At 41.2% G+C, this 16,733-nt stretch overlaps 1 protein-coding gene across 1 annotated transcript in view; it reads left to right on the forward strand.

The window, feature by feature from the left end:
* The window catches only part of KCNIP1 (potassium voltage-gated channel interacting protein 1), an 831,960-nt gene that overhangs the window by 31,455 nt on the left and 783,772 nt on the right, over positions 1 to 16,733 (forward strand). The window lies entirely within an intron of this gene.

The raw sequence follows: 16,733 nt of genomic DNA on the forward strand, positions 1-16,733 counted from the left end.
AGATGGAGAGATCTGCAGGCCCTTAACTTCCCTAATCAATCTAACTAAAGAGAAATGAAATCCTGTCTTTGAGTACAGAATAGATCAGACTATGACCAGAATCTCTCTCCACTGGGAGCAGTAGGGTGACCACCGTCCCAAATTGGGCAAGATAGTCCTGAAAGGCAGACTTCAAGTCCTGGTCCCAGGCTAAATGACCCTGGAACAGCATTTGTCTTGGATTCCCTGTGGCACAGCTCCATGCCTGCCCAAGGCTCAGTGGTGGCGCCAGCCTCTTCCTGGTGGGGGAGAGGTGAGGTGGACCTTAGCTCCCTTTGCCATGTGACCATGACCCCTTCTCCTCCTCCTCCACCCTCAGGACCCATCCCTGGCCAGGCCAGAAGCTGGAGCCTGGGCTGCTGTGGAAAGCACTGGACCCTGAACCTACGCTGGAAGGATGGGCCAAGGCTTTTTCTCGGGCACCCCAGTCCCATGCCCAGGGCAGGTGGAGGATCTGGGGCTCCACACAGCAGCCCGGATTCCCTGGGTGGCTCTTACCACAGCCTGGCTCTGGCTTCTGGCCTGGCTTGAGGGCAAGGCCCTGGAGGGGGGCGGGGCAGGGCTCCTGCATGTGTCCCACTTTTGCCTTTTGAAAAGATGGCCACCTTAGGCAGCAGAACAGTTAAAATCCGTATAAATAGTCAAGATTAAAATGTGGGATAAATTTGCAGGGATGCCACACTTAGATCAGACATAGCCCAAACTGAAAGTAGAACCAAGACATGCTCCAGATGGAAATGGAGACCATGGAAGTGTCCAGTCTTTCACCACTTGAGTAGTCCCTTTGACTAGGGGATTATTTAGGGGCTTCAAGTTAAGCATGTTCTTAAATGCTTTGCTTTACTGGGGTTCCAATCCTTTAGGCACTCCAGGGACAGAACTGCCTTGGAAGTCAAAAGAAGCTCTGCAACTAGGCACCTGAAGCATTAGGCCTTACTGTCAAGTAGCATGTGTGTAGGGTGACCTGATGTCCAGATTTTATAGGGGCAGTCCTGATATTTGGGGCTTTTTTTTACATAGGTGCCTATTACCCCCTACCCCCATCCTGATTTTTTACACTTCCTATCTGGTCACCCTACATGTATGTGTGAAGTTTAAAAACCCTTTAATAGTGCATAAGCAGCACTGACTGCTGTAGTTAAGGGTGCAGAAGAGTTTCCATTCTGGACTGCAGTTCAGCAAAATGTTATAGGCCTGATGCAGGAATCACTTGGTGAAATTCTATGGCCTGTGTTATGCAGGAGGTCAGACTAGGTGATCATAATGGTCCTATCTGGCCTTAATATCTATGAACTCTCTGTTCAGTCATGTGGTAATTTTTTGAAACTTTCAGGTTTTGGGGATGCATCTTTGTGTGAATGTTTTATTTTTGTTTCAGCACAATGGTTCAGCAATCTTTGCCTATGAAGACTGTGTGCATGCGTGTGTGTACGTGTATCTGGGGAGGTACTTCACTAAATATTTAAATACACATACACAAAACTTCATCTCTTTTTGAATAGCTGTACAAAAGAAAACGTCAGGGTTGGAAGTGGAATTTCAGCGTGAAAATAGCCCAGACATATAAGTGCCTATGCTTGTTCCAGTGAAAATCGGTTTTTAATTTGTCAGTTTTATGAGTCTTTGATAGTTATGTACTAAGCAGGGACAATAATTGTTTTTTTTCCCCTGAGTTTACCAAAATTTAATGATTTTGTCAGATGATTAGGAGTTGGTATCCTGGCATTCTGGTAGCTACTGCAACATGTATGGCTGCATAAAGAAATGAGGAATTATGGAACTGTCTGGCAGTGACTCCATTGGCTTGCATCCTAAAATGGGCTTGGAATGGGGTGGGCTTTCTTGTCTTTCCCTCTTTTAATTTGTTTTTTAAAAGGTGGCTAGTTGGTGAAAAGTTTCACATGACATTTAGTTTTTATACCCTTTGAATGTACTATGTAGGTTTTTTTGTTTTTGTTTTTCTCTTTATAAATTTGCAATAGGAAGTATTTGAATTTGGGCTGTGGCTGAAATTTTTCCATGGCAACTTTACTTTCCATCATTGACTGGTACCCGTCCAATCATCTAGCTACACAAAAATTGGTAAGGAGGTGAATACTGATTTGGTGCAACAGGTATGAGTTATTAAATTGGACGTAAGGTCATGTTTTGCTGTGGTTCATCATAAGTGAAAGCTTATGTGCTTTACCCCAAAATCTGATTGATTGGGGCTGAATGCCCATGAAATCTTTTCCATCAGGAGCTACACTTCTGCGTCAGATTTTTAATCCTAAAATGGGAAAAGGTGCATGTGCAACAATAAATTCACAATAACGCCACAAAATAAAAAGTGAGAGAAAACAAAACAAATGGAAAGAGGAAAAGTGTACAGAAAGTGATTGTACCCCTTATCTAGGAAAAGGAGAGACTCCATGCATGGTTCTGCCAGTGCGGCATTTAAACAGCGAAAATCCAAACAGGTTTATGACTATGTCACTGTGCAGGACACGTTTTCCATTTAGAAGGAGAAATCAACATTAGTTCTCGATCTCCTATACTGTGCTCAAGCCAAACGGTGATAAAAGCACCAGGAAGAAAATAAACTCAAATTAAAGCCAATCAAATACACGTTACTACACATCTGTGTCTTCCGATGGGAACATAGGGTATTTTTCCCCCATGTCTAGTTGCTGCTCTACTTGACTGTGTTTGTATTCAATACCTGGTCTCACTTCACTATATGCCAGATATCTTCGCTATGGGAAAAGATCAGCATTCTAACAAAACCATTGACTTGTGTTATCCGCTGAATATACGCTAACAATTACTTAACCCACTTGGCTGTACAGCAGTACTTTCATGTGTACTGTATATTCTGTTGCAATTGCTGATGAGAGCACCAATTTGCATATGTAGAATGTTACAATAGTTGCCTGCTGGTGTTGATTAGTGTGGAGATAATCATTAAGAACTGATAACTAAAGGTGAATTGTCAAGTAAAAGTTAAAGTAGAAAATGATTAAGAGGTTTTCGAATGAGTAAAAGGAAAAGGAGTACTTATGGCACCTTAGAGACTAACAAATTTATTTGAGCATAAGCTTTCATGAGCTACAGCTCACTTCATCGGATGCATGCAGTGGAAAATACAGTGGGGAAATTTTATATACACAGAGAACATAAAACAATGGGTGTTACCATACACACTGTAACAAGAGTGATGGTATGGTAACACCCGTTGTTTCATGTTCTCTGTGTATATAAAATCTTCCCTCTGTATTTTCCACTGCATGCATCTGAAGAAGTGAGCTGTAGCTCATGAAATCTTATGCTCAAATATATTTGTTAGTCTCTAAGGTGCCACAAGTACTCCTTTTCTTTTTGCGGATACAGACTAACACGGCTGCTACTCTGAAATCTAAGGAGTAAGAAGCTCAGACTCAACAAGCAATTATTAAACATTTCTTTATCATGTATACATTTGTAAAACTGCTTAATTTCTCATGGTAACCATGCCTCTCACATTCTATTTTGCTGGATTGCAGAATCTATGGACCTTTCAATGGTCTTCATTATGTCCCCTCTAATTTATTCTTTTTGGCCATGTCTTTGAGAACATCTGCTCCATTTGGCTTCAGCAAACGAAGCAGAGTTTTGGCTTGCACATAACAGGATTTGTTTTTTAAAAACGTACAGCTACTACTTACTCTTAGTGGAGTGTACAGGATGGAAGGTCCTTGGATGTGCCGGTGATATTTCCAATTATAGAGGTTATTAACAGGAGTGAAATGAATATCACTAGGTATTGCCAATTTGTATAATTACAAAACAGGACCAAGACTCTTTTGAACAATGTTTTATAAAGTTTCATTTAACAAACATGTCAGTTTCTAATGACACATACAAATGCCTGATCTATCCTGTGCTAGGGTAGAGAATATATAAAGGCAAACATGAAGCAAAACTGTGGGCAGCATTCGATTCACTGATCAGTAAAATAAATACTATGAGGGATGAATTCTTTTCACAACAAAACACGAATGAAGTAATCCAGGGGAAAGCCCAACTAGGCTTTAGGTGTTTACCCTGAAATTGTATCTCAAAATGTGGGATATTATGGAATAGCAAGTGATCACAATCAAAACTTGGTCCAGCTCTGGTGGTGGTGATCATATCTAAAAGGTGGCAAAATGGCCTTTCCTTCTGCCTCCAATAGAAGGTGGAAGATGTATTAGTGAGTTTTTTTCCATTGAGGTTTTTCTCAGGACTACTCTCCCTCTTTCCTTATAGTTTGTATTCTGAAACCACCCAGAGGTGCCAGTCAGGCATCAGTGCATCATCATTATATTAGGCTGTGTGTGAGAGAGACACACACACACACACGGAAATGAATGTGAATTGCTTTTCCTTATCAGATTATTCCTGTTTTCTCTGCAGTCCATGGAACATGCCTTCTCAACCCCTGATTATTAGTTGTGGATACATTTGCTATATTATGCTAATGAAATTTTTGGTGGTTGTCACAGACTCTGTTACCATTACTTCAGCAGGGACTGAGCGTGGTGCTTCCTATAGGTCAGCCAGGCTAGTCTGGAGTTGGTGGACATGAGGTATTTTGGAGTTGTAGCCAAAGGCTTGGTGTTCATGGCATGGAAAGTAAATTGGCAGGAGTTACCATAAGAGCACTTCACAGGAGCATAATTTTTCATTTGTTCTAATATAGTTATACAAGAGTGCTTAGAGGGATTAAAGGAAGAGCTCCAACAGTACATCTGCACATTACTGACATGCCTTTATATCTGTTTTGGTGCTTTACAAACGCTTCACAATATATTGTTCAACAGTGTCACAGTTCTATGCTTGTGGTGAATGTAACCCCGTATGGCTTTTGATCTTCCTTGTAGACTCTTTTCTCCATTCACAGTTTGTTGCCAGCTAGATGGAGAATGTGGTGGATTTTGTTTTAAATGGCACTACTGTCGGCCAAGTAAATGGTCAGGCTTTTGTTTTTAATGTTTGCTGGTTCTCTGACAATCTTCCTCCCAAATGAAGCAAGAGCATGGGTGGATTCTAAAAGGAAAACACTACTAATTGGTGACTGCATGAGCTGTGCTACAGTCCATCTTTGTCAGACACCACATCATGTGCTTTCAATTGCTAGGAAAGGTCAGATACAGCCAGATGCCACAAGTATTCCATATCAATACCCTTGCTTCTATCTGCAATGGTGAGAGAGCCTAACATGGTCACAAGTTGAATCTGAGACGTCAGCCCTTAATTGGCCCTGTTTGTAAAGGAAAGGACAATTTAGTCCTGAAAGAGGCAGCTGGGAAACCAAGGAATGAACCATCAGGTTTCATTGTTGTCAGCTTCACTCTTGGTAGCTGACTGGAATCTGAACCCACTAGTTCAGTATTGTGGCTGGTGCTGACAGATGCCATGTCTCTCTCTAAGGGTATGTCTACACTTACCGTGGATTGGCACTGTGGTGAACAATCCACGGGAGGTCGATTTAGTGGGTCTAGTGAAGACCCACTAAAATTGACCACAGATTGCTCTCTCCCAACTCTGGCACTCCACTGGAACGAGAAGCATAAGGTAAGTCGATGGGAGAGTTTCTCCCATTGAACCAGCGCGGTGTAGACACTGCAATAAGTTGACCTAAGCTACGTTGACTCCAGCTACGTTATTCACGTAGCTGGAGTTGCGTAACTTAGGTCAACTTAACCCCAGAGTGTAGACCTGCCCTTGGCGGAGTGAGGTGGTACTTGAAAGAGAGGGTGACATAGACATGTAATGAAGTGAAGCAAATAGAGGATTGCACCTTACATCTGTTTCTCTTGCCTTAAATTCATGTTGCTGCTGTCCCTGGACATTCAGTTTTATTGCTGTATTCATAAATTCATTACTGTAAATAAATACTTTGTTTTGATTTGAGATCAGGAAGTGCTATCAACTAGATGCTTTGAATTTAATTTCCTCTTGTCATTCTGCCTCCTTTTATATTCTTGACATTTTAAAGGCACATAAAATATATGCTACCGGCATTGAATGAGGAATTCAAATGTCTTGAGGGATGATTTGCTGCATTTCTATGTAGATACATTTTTCACAAGTGCAAAGATAATCAGTGCTGATTTGCAGAGTGTAAAATAACAGAATAATCACATTGTTAATCATACCTTGGAACTGCACTTTTTGCATTTTACTTAAAATTTGGGGGTGAGGGGAAGGGAATCCTCCTCTCAGCAAAGTGAATGATCTATCCAAGTGTGTTGGACTTTGCTGTTTAGCATATGCAGCAAGCTTTCCAGAACAGCTGTTTGAGAGTTTAAAGGAACACCTAACTTATCAGGCCTATATTTTCAGAAGTGACCAGTGGCTTTGAATCCGTCATTTACTGGATACGTAGCTTTTGGGACATCTGATTTTTAGAAAATGCTTTGTAAATATCAGACCCATTAGGTGTCTTCAACTGAGGTATCCCAAACCACTAGTCACTATTGAAAATTTAAGCCCTGATTGCCTGTGTGATTTGTCTTATGTTTCTTATCATCATGATTTATGTGTGCAGTAAGCTTTTATACTGGGGCCAAGAGGTTGACGCTATACTGAAATCCATCAGTGAACGTATTTCCTGGCAGAGTCACCATTCTCAGCCAGGAGGCCAAGGATCTGAGCAGGCTTTCTTTAGTGGTGGGTTTTGACTGTGTACAACACATCTTCCACTCAAACTAAGCAAATAATTGACTATTTTTTTGGCTCGGTGGATCAACCAAAAAATAAAGAGACATGCAGTTTGTTTTGAACTGAAACTGATTGTTTTTGAGCTTTCTTGACAAAACAACAACAAAAAATATTGCTCTGCTGAAATGTTTTACCATTTCCCAGGGGTTTTTTTTTTCAGGGGTTTGTTTGGATGTAATTGTTCACTGAATTCAACGGAATTTGCAAATAGTTTTGGAACTCCAAAAATTTACTATTTGCTGAAAACATTTGCTCAGCACTTCCTTCAGCGTAGAGCTGTGTACAAGAGGAGAGGGGTACTGGTAAGTAACAAGTCTCTTCTCCAAGGAACTTAGGCATAGTTCATGTAGCAACTGAGCAAGAAAACAAAGGGCTAATTGAGTAAAAGAAAGCAAAAGAATTGTGTTCTCCACTTTGGCTTTCCTTCACAACAGGCAGCACATGCAGGAGTGTTTTGAATGATGCAATTGAAATGGATTAGAGCAAGTGATTTTTTATGTCCCATTGCCCTGATTTAATCTTCTGTCCTTTTCATGCAGAAGCTGATGATGAGATATAAGTGGATATAGTGTGGGAGAAGGTCAGATATCACCTTCCCTGATTTGCCTGCCTAACCTGTTCTGCTTTGCCTTCTCATCTGTTACGTCTGTTTTGGAACACCCAACAACTTTGTGGTGTGCCTAGGATGAGACTGAACATCATACAGGAGGGCTTTAATTTTGGTAGTTTTGGCAATAATGTTCGGTTGCCCGTAGAAAAACGAAGATGGGATGTTCGGTTGGCTCTGAGGCAGAGGCTGGCCCCTAGAACACTTACAATGTTGTCTTAAATTTTAGTTGAATGTTAATACAGAAGTTACTGCTATTTATTATTTGTTTTATGGTAGCACCACGTGTGCTAAGCACTGTCCACACATCAAGGAAGACCCATGTTCCTTCCCTGAAGAGCTCAGAAGCTATTACTAGAAATTGAACGTAGAGCAGAGCAGTAGGGTGCTGTAAGCTGTCTCCTCACCATCTCCCAGCAAAAACAAGGAGGCCGGTGGCACAAAAGCTTATGCCCAGATAAATCTGTTAGTCTTTAAAGTGCCACTGGACTCCTCTTTTTTGTGGATACCGACTAACACAGCTACCCCTCTGACACTCATCTCCCATCACTCTTCCTCAGCTTTGATCTGGACAAGGGAGAGAGGTTGTGGTCAACCTTCTGGGTACGAGGTGAGATCAGTCCTTGTCCTCTCTGCTAAGACTGCCAACAGGGTGACACTACCTTTTGGGATGTGTACAGTGAGAACACCAGCTCACTGCCCCTTTCCTACTGAATAGCTGTGAGAGCCTTCCACCAAACCTTCCTTTTTTTTTTGATATGCTCAATATCTCACACCATAAGTTAGACTAATGCTATGTTGGGTCCATCTCTAAAGGTTCTGAACTCCTCTCTTTTTTTGGGGGGGGGGGAAACACATACAGTGTAAGCATTGCTCTTCATAATCTGGGGCTTGAAATGTGTGCCCATTAACTTTAAAGTTTGACCAGCTGGGGGAATATTTATTATCCCAGAAGTTCTTGTTAAATTTTGTCATCTTCTAAAAATTAAACAGTTTAATTGTTTTAAAGAAAGCTTCTTAGACCCAGAGATCCCATATCATTTATCTGCTGCTCTACAGCTTGCAAATTACAATTGCTATTGCTTCCAAGCCCAAAGGCAGCATAGACCATCATATGTACTGTCCTTATATTCATGCCAATTCTTATATCCATTCTTATTATATAAGAATCCATAGGCAAAGTCCCATATCCTGTGTGTCTCCTTATATCTGAATTATGAGAGAAGAACCAGGGAATTATCATTGGTATTCCTCAACTCCCCAGCCCCCTGTAAAACCTCATCCCATGAGCTGTTTTCCCCCATACCAGCTCAGTAGAAACAATACAGTCTCCCTTGTGTTTACCTTTCAGTGGGCTATGGATATTTGTATTTCTAATTAGATGTGGATGGGTTTGGGTACAAAGGAGCAGCAAGCTGGGTTAGGCAGCTGGCTAGGGAACAATGGAGGTTTTGATACCTAGGAGGATGGTTTTGTATTTTGGAGCCCAATAAACATGTGAGGCTTTTGGCACTGAGTAGGCGGATACAGTGGCGACTTTGAATTAGTGATGGGAGAGGTTTGAATCCCTTGACTCCTATCTCGGCAATCCTTGACAGAAACGAACTGCCCTCCAGCACCGCTGCCCTGTATCTGCCACTACATTTGTCAACAGTGGGTAAATACAATAGATGTGATGCTGCTTCTGAAATTCAGCAATGAAACCATTGATGCTATTAATTTTTTTTAAAATTGCTGTCACTGGGTTTCAGCGTTCACACCATACTGAGAAAAGTGGGAGTATTGATGCCTCTCAGCACTTGTTTCAGGATGTTTTGTGGAATGTGGCAGACCGCATTGCACCATTTTATATTTGGTTCACTTCAGAACCATAAGGGCAAAAAATTAATTTCCCATCTGTCTCCAGTGGCAGAGCCACTCTCTAATATGCTTTGCTATAGTAGGACTCCAACTCTCTCTACATTGATGTTAAAATGGCCTGTAATTAAAGTGCAGGCTTGAATACACATCCTGAGCTGTATTTATGCAACAAATGCACAAGTGCCCCTTGGGTTGGCAGTTTTATGACTACAGAACCAGCGTCTTCAAATTGCTGTTTTAATGCTAAGTGAGATTTTCCTGAGACTTGCAGGCAGCATGGTGCTGGGAGAGACTTCTTGGTGCAGAGTTAATCCAGCTTTGCAGGACAGATCCTGACAGGAGCAGAATGGTGTACTGGGCAATTATTACAGATAAGCTTATACATGCACTAAAATAAGTCTTCCTTAAGCAGGAATATTGTAAAGTTTCATGGGCCAGCAATCTCCGCAAATGCAGCCAAGGGGAAGGTTCTCTGTCTTGAGCGTCAGTTTTCAAATGTCTAGATCACATACTCCGATCCTGACAGGACTGATTCAGCTGTTCTGAGATCAGCTGTCATTTGCTATGTTTGTATGTTTGCACAAGAATTAAAAAATGGGAATTCTTTGTTCATAAGGGTTCCTATGTCCTTTTCCAGGGACATAGGAAATTGCTCTGGCATCTGGTCTCAACTGCCCCCTTCCCCCCCCCATGATACCCTGGCCACCAGTCTCCATCCCAACATTTCTGAAAGTACTATACAGAGGGTCCTATCCTGTTTAGTTCTTTGGACCTTTGGTACACATTGATGACAACAGAAGTTCAGCCCCATCCTGGAGGTGCTCAGCACCTTGTAGTACTGGCTGTATAGTTTGTGAAGCACTTTGTGGTGGAAAGGTGTCATATAAATAGCATCTAGAGGCCTCCTAACCAAAATCAAGACCCACTGTGCTAGGTACTGTACAAACTCCTAGTGCAGGACAGTCCCTGCCCTGGTGAGCATGAAATCTAAATAGACAAGACACGTGAAGGGTGGGAGAGGGAACAAAGGCAGAGAAGGGAAGTTTATTTAACCAAGGCCACTCAGCAGGTTAGGGATTGAGTCCCATACAGTGCCTTGTCCACTGGGCCATGTTGCCTCACAAAGGATAATGCCAGCCAGCCCTTTGCTCAGGCTGGAGTGTATTTTGGTTTGCATTGTGCATTCCACTGTTCCTGGGACATGAAGACAAAGGCAGAGCCCACTTCATCAATTACTTGTTCCTCTGCTCAGGTTCTCACCCTTTAATCAATTTTTTAGCTGGGATGTCTGACTCGCCAGGAGGTCAAGTGCCTGAACTGAGGTTACAGTGGGAGGATCATCTGAGATTTGAACTGAAAATCCTTCTTACCTTTCCTCTGCCTTTGTAGACAGCTTGTCTCCCTTAATCTATTTCTGTCAGCGTTTGCTTTGTGTTTCCTATGCTGGGATTCTGTGACTCAGCTTTATTAACTAATTATCTTGGCTTATTTTGCTACTTTTATTTTGAAAGAACACACATTTAATTTCATTTAAACTGGCATCCACTGTCCCTCTTTGGCCTGCAAGAAATGACAGATGCTAAGGCATATCTTTATCACTTTGTTCAGCTGCTCTTTGATATTCAACTGGCATTTATATTTCACGCAGGTGAAACAGTCTACAAAAATGTATCATAGTAAGCTTTAAGTAGGGTTGAAGACAGACTGGAGGTTTGAACTGCAACAGTTATCAGCAGATGATGATTCATGAGAAAAAGGGTTAAGGCACCATGTTTGCCAGGGAAGGAATTGCAAGAGAGGAGAAGGGGAGAAATTCACAGGGCAGAAACCTAGAATGTAAGAGGAGAGTGTGTAATAGCGCTAGGGTATATTAGAGCTTTATATCCATTACTATAGTTCAGATTCTGACAGCCTTTCCATTGTATATCTCAATGCTGAGTGATTTCTAATGGCCTCATTATTGTTCTGTGCTGTAACTTTATAAACAAGTTCACAGCCTAGAAGCATACACAACAGCAACAAGGAAAAAGAACAAAATAAACCCTGGCTGATTCTCCCTTGTAGCGTTAAAATAAATTCTGTTGATAGACTATTTAGGCGCTTCTATGGGTATAACTCGCAACCAACTTCATTCTGCAAAATTACCCTTTGGTGGCCAATAGTTTGTACAATATACAGTGTACTTGGCCGATCTGGTATCTTTTTAAATAGTGATAATCTTGGCAGTTTTTGTATTACACCTGTTTTAAAAAGGCCTTTGAAAATGTTTTTGGATCAGCGCTCTGTATTTTTAATGGTGCCCTTTGTCAAGATTTTCTCATTGTGGTTTCAATGGAATTGTTACAATCTGTCAGGTAAAGATACATCTGCATAATATTCAAAAAAATAGCTATAAAGTTAATCCTCTCCCCTACGCCAAGCCCAAGGAATCATGTCTGGCACAGTGGGGTGGAGTAATGCAGATGCTGGGGGAAAGAATCTTTATTCCTCGACTTTGTGCAACTGCTATTGCAGTGGCCAGTGGATCCTCTTTTTCACCCTGGTTCATCTCTGCCCTACATTTTGAGCATGGCTGCCCAAGGCACTCTGGGAACCTCTGAAGATCTTTGCTTTGCATATATGGCACCTGCAACTTCTGCAGAAGTGCACTGGTTTTGCTACCTTAGTGGTTCACATCAGGACCAAGTAGGTTGCCAAGTTTTGTTGGATGTAGTCTGGGAGGTTTAATCACGACATAATCTTTAATTAAAGATTAATCTTTTAATTCCTGGTGACTCCAGGACAATCCAGGAGGATTGGAAACCCTAGGCCCAGGGGAAGTAGAGAGGATTTGCCTGTAGTGTATGTGGTGGGTTAGGAGGGCAGCTTTGGATACCAGGCTGCAAAATATTTCAAAATTACATAAAAGGCAAAAGTGAGAGAGGTTAGTTGCTGGGTTGCAGCTCCAGGAAAGACCCGTAATTTGTTTAATGCATGCTCACTCTGTGTATCCATCAAGCCAATATGTTTGTTTAGGAAAAAAAAGCATGACATCTTTATATAGTGCTACAAGCCTTCTTAAGCACTGCTGAGCGCTGAGATCTTCTCTTTCTCTGCAGACAGCCTGCAATACCATAGCTTCTTAACCCTGTCCCACCAATGTGCTTCAATCATGCCAGAGATGCCACCTATGGGGTAAGAGGGAATTCCGCCTCTGTGCCTGTTCAGTCATTGGGCTTTTTTGCTAAGATTGCCATCATACATGGTAATTGTCAAGGAGCAACTGTCCACTAGGAATGGGAATGAGGCCACTGATTCACTTCATGCAGCTAGTAGATAGTAGGCATATTTTGAACCAGTGACTAGAGAGGATATTAGTCAGATCCCTGCATCAGTCTTCCAAGACTGGCAGGCCTCTTGACCCGGTGATGTTTACACAGGTACCAGTGATATCAAGAAGATCCAGGCTGATATTTGACCTACCTATACAGAGATCGCTCCAACAGAAGAATAAATTTTAACAATGGGATGCTTTAGCAAAACAGCAATGAAACAATGTACTCATCCAACATCTGTTTCTTTCCAAACATTTATCTTGCAACTGCTTCTGGGACATTCCTTTGGTGCTTTGTGCAGTCTCATTGGGCTTCTAAAGTACTTGAATGAAATTATTTTTTAAAGACTAAGCAACACGTTCAGAACTGCCACATAACTCATAAATCTGATTGCATTTAGTAGTTCTGATATTCAATCACAGCCAGTGTTTTAAAATTGCTTGTGATACGATTCATGTATAAAAGACTTGAACATTTACAAGCAAAGGTAATTTTTTTTAAGGATTTGTTATTGTGCTCATCTTGCATTTCATTTGTTTGCTAAAATTGAGATGCTTCCAGGCCACGTTTTCAAGTCCTTATGCCCCACAGTTGGCAACAGGTTTCAAAATAGTATAGCTCTCAACATGCTGAGCCCTTCTGAAACTCTGGCCTAGACTGTGGATGCTGAATGTTTGAAAGTGTGGTCTTTAATATTCAATATCACAGATACAGCCATGGAGGAAAGTAATTTGGATTAAAAGTATTCTTGTTTCTTTAGTTTTGTGGCCAAGATTCTTGAACGTGCCAGTATGTTGTCACTCCTGTTGAAGGATTTATATTTTTAAACCTGGTAAATGATATTTCTCCAGAGAGATGTAGATAAACAATGAGAAACAGAAAGAGCTGTATTTCCGGTCTTTGTTTGATAGCATAATGAATATCCTTACCCATACAGAAGTGTGGTTTCTTTGACAGTTGTCTCAAGACTTTTTCACTGGAAGAAACAAACATTTGGAAAGTGGTACAGTACCTTCTGTTGTCATTTATGGAGTCTGGTTATTTCTATTTATTCAAAAATATGTAAGACTTTTTCTTAGGAATGTGGGAAAGAGTAATTTGTCAATCACTTGACTTTCAATCCATTGTCTCAGATTGAACTTACATTTTCTTTATTGAGGAATCTTCATGTAGAGCATAATAGGAAATGATGTCTTTTTTCCCCTAGTCTGTGTTGTTCTTGACTGTTCCTCTTCAGGGAAATAAACTGCAGTCACCACTTAAATCTTGTGTTCACTGCCTTTTTCCCTTGTGAACCCTTTTGTTTTTGTTTGTTTTTAAAAAGTATAAAAGGACACCTTTGTATGCTGAACTGCCCCTAACATGACTTCAGTACAACAAAAGTGACCCTCAAGCATAACTTAACTACAGCCACACAATGCAAGACAACCCACTGCCAGCAACCCAAGCAACTCAAAGGCCTCACATTCTTACAGTTCATCTCTGTTTATAACCGCTTGTGGGAGAGCGCATGTGGGAGATAGACTTACATTGCAGTGAGCCCTGAAGGTCCTTGGATGTCCATCTTGTACCCTGATCCTCAGCTTCTGGGTAACTTCCTCTGTGGCCTTCACCTTGGGTTGCTACCTGAGAACAGCTGCCTCCCTCACATCTCCCTTGTAGATCAATCTGCATACCCCTGTGTGAATTCTGTGGCTAGTCTGTCTCACTCCAGCGTACCATTATCTACCCACCATATTCCCATCCTTTAATACCACGTGCTATTTTCTGTCCATCCCATTTATCAGAAAACATGATGGCAGCCACTGGAAACTTTCTTTCTTTCCTCCCGCCCTCCCTCAGAACAGGAATCTATGACCAGTGGTTGATTTAATATGACTCAAAAAACTTTAAACAAACTTACTGTTTATTCCCCCAAAGGAACATTACAAGCTGAGAAAAGGGTTAAAACAACAAAGACCTATGCACCAGGATCTTAGCTAAACCTTATCTTTTCTTTGCAAGTCTTTGGTAGGTTCTGCTCAGTCCAGGATCCCTACTTCTGGTCTCTGAGAAGTAGACTGGGCTGTTTCTATCTATCAGTGTCTCTGGCAGCCTCACCCCCCATTCTTCTTTGCTTCCTTTCCCTCTAGGCAGGGTTTTTAGCAGTTTAGAATCCCTTTGACCCAAAACTCTGGCTTTAGGAAAATAAATGTGTTGACCTAATGCCTAAGTAGGCATTTTCCTGGTTAATGTCCTCCATTGTTCTTGGGATTTTCTCTTAGAGATATGTTGTTTCTCTTAGTTTTGTTTCCTGCTTATTCTCCCTAATGGTTTCCTTTGATTTAACTCCATGTAGCCAGGGAGAGCAATATCACAGGTGTCAACACATGATATTCATATGAATAATAGATGCTCGTCTTATTCTCCTAAAGCATTAATCAAGCTCATTTGGGATTTTCTTTTAACAATGAATCTGAATCAATATGTATTATGCGATTAGTTCAGATTGTTGCCATTATGCTCCTACTGTTTTGCTAAGCAGCTTTTGTTGGCACTTGCAGCATCTTGGTTTTTACAGTTGGCACTTCCAACTTTGAATTCATTTTCCCAGCTGAACTGTGAATTATTCACTAATCATTAAGAGTCAGTGAGGAGAGGTGCCCTTGTAAGCAAGCAGCACATGGAAAATATCAATGCACAGTGTCTTATTCACTGCTGGCTCTATCAGGACTAGCACATTGATTGCTAAATATACCATTTTAGGGATGAATTCTGCAAGGCTGTCTTTTGCAGAAACCTTCAAACAGAGAGGTCCTATCTTCTCTATTTGGAAAATTACAGACTGCATGTTCTGTTGGTCAGTGTTCCCTCCCTCCACTGTTATGCACTGTCCTGTGTCAGCTATTGAACTGTCTCTCCCATTGTTGTGTGCAGTGATAGTGAAGGTGATTGGAACAATTTACAAAGGATTGTGGTGGATTCTCCATCACTGGCAATTTTCAAATCAAGATTGGATGTTTTCCTAAAAGATATGCTGCAGTTCAAAGAGGAATTAATTCAGGGGAGTTCTATGGCCTGTGCATAGAATCATAGGGTTAGAAGGGACAGCAAGGGTCATCTAGTCTAACCCTCTCTCAAGATGCAGGATTTGTTGCGTCTAACCAATCCAAGGCAGATGGCTATCCAACCTCCTGTGAAAGAGCTTCCACAACCATAGGAGGTCAGACTAGATAATCACACTGGGCCCTTCTGACCTTGTAACTAATGATTTTTTTTAAGGAAGGATTCTACAAAACCTGTTAAATGTAGCTCTGTTTTTATTAAAGTGATTGTGGACTTTGCAGTAATAAGCCACTAATGTAAGAGGCCAAATAGCCCTAGTGCTGTTGCAGCAGGAAGCATAGAGACGACTGTTGTGATTCACCGGAGAGTAAGAAGCTACAGCGTCATAGCTGTGCAGAGAATAGAAAGATGCTTACAGAAGCTATAATGTAACTAGATAACTTGTCAATGTTTTAAATGCTTCCAGTTTCCATTGCAAGCTTTTTCCAATTAAGTACAAGCTTGAAAAATAACCCATGCATTTCACTTTTGCCAGAATTATTTAAAAATAAGAACAGACTTCTGTGATGCCATACACCAATTTGTTTTTCTGTGGCAGAATGTCAGGTTTCTGTTTTTTAAATCTGATCTGAAATACCACACCCTGAAAAGCAAAAACCCACTCTGAAAATGGATGAGAGGCTGAAATTGGAGAAAGCTCACCACTAGTACATGTTAGTAATTTTATAGTGAGTAGGAATGGATGAGTAAGCTGGTTCAGATGGAATCAGAACCAACCCAAACATCCACCCTAATCTCCAGATGAGCACAGAGGAAAAGGTTCTAAAAGTTGGGCTAACTCTGTGAGGATATGGATGCTATATGTTTTCTTGCATATTTGTACTTTCTAATTTCAGTTACAGCACCTCTATTGGGACCTTGCTGTATGTGCATATGGGGGTGAAATGATGGAAGAGAGAATTTCTCATGTGACAGTTCTTGTTGTTTGTCTAAAATAGATTAAAGAAGCATATTTGTGATCATGAAATGAATATCTCCAAATGCCTGGCCAGAACTGATTTCTCACTCTCTCAACAGTTGTTCAGTGATTCAGGGTGAACAGTAGAGCCAACTCGAGTTGCTTTTGAGGTGAACATATTAAGCGT

This window comes from Dermochelys coriacea, chromosome 8, assembly GCF_009764565.3.
Source record: "Dermochelys coriacea isolate rDerCor1 chromosome 8, rDerCor1.pri.v4, whole genome shotgun sequence".
NCBI classification, from domain to species: domain Eukaryota; kingdom Metazoa; phylum Chordata; order Testudines; family Dermochelyidae; genus Dermochelys; species Dermochelys coriacea.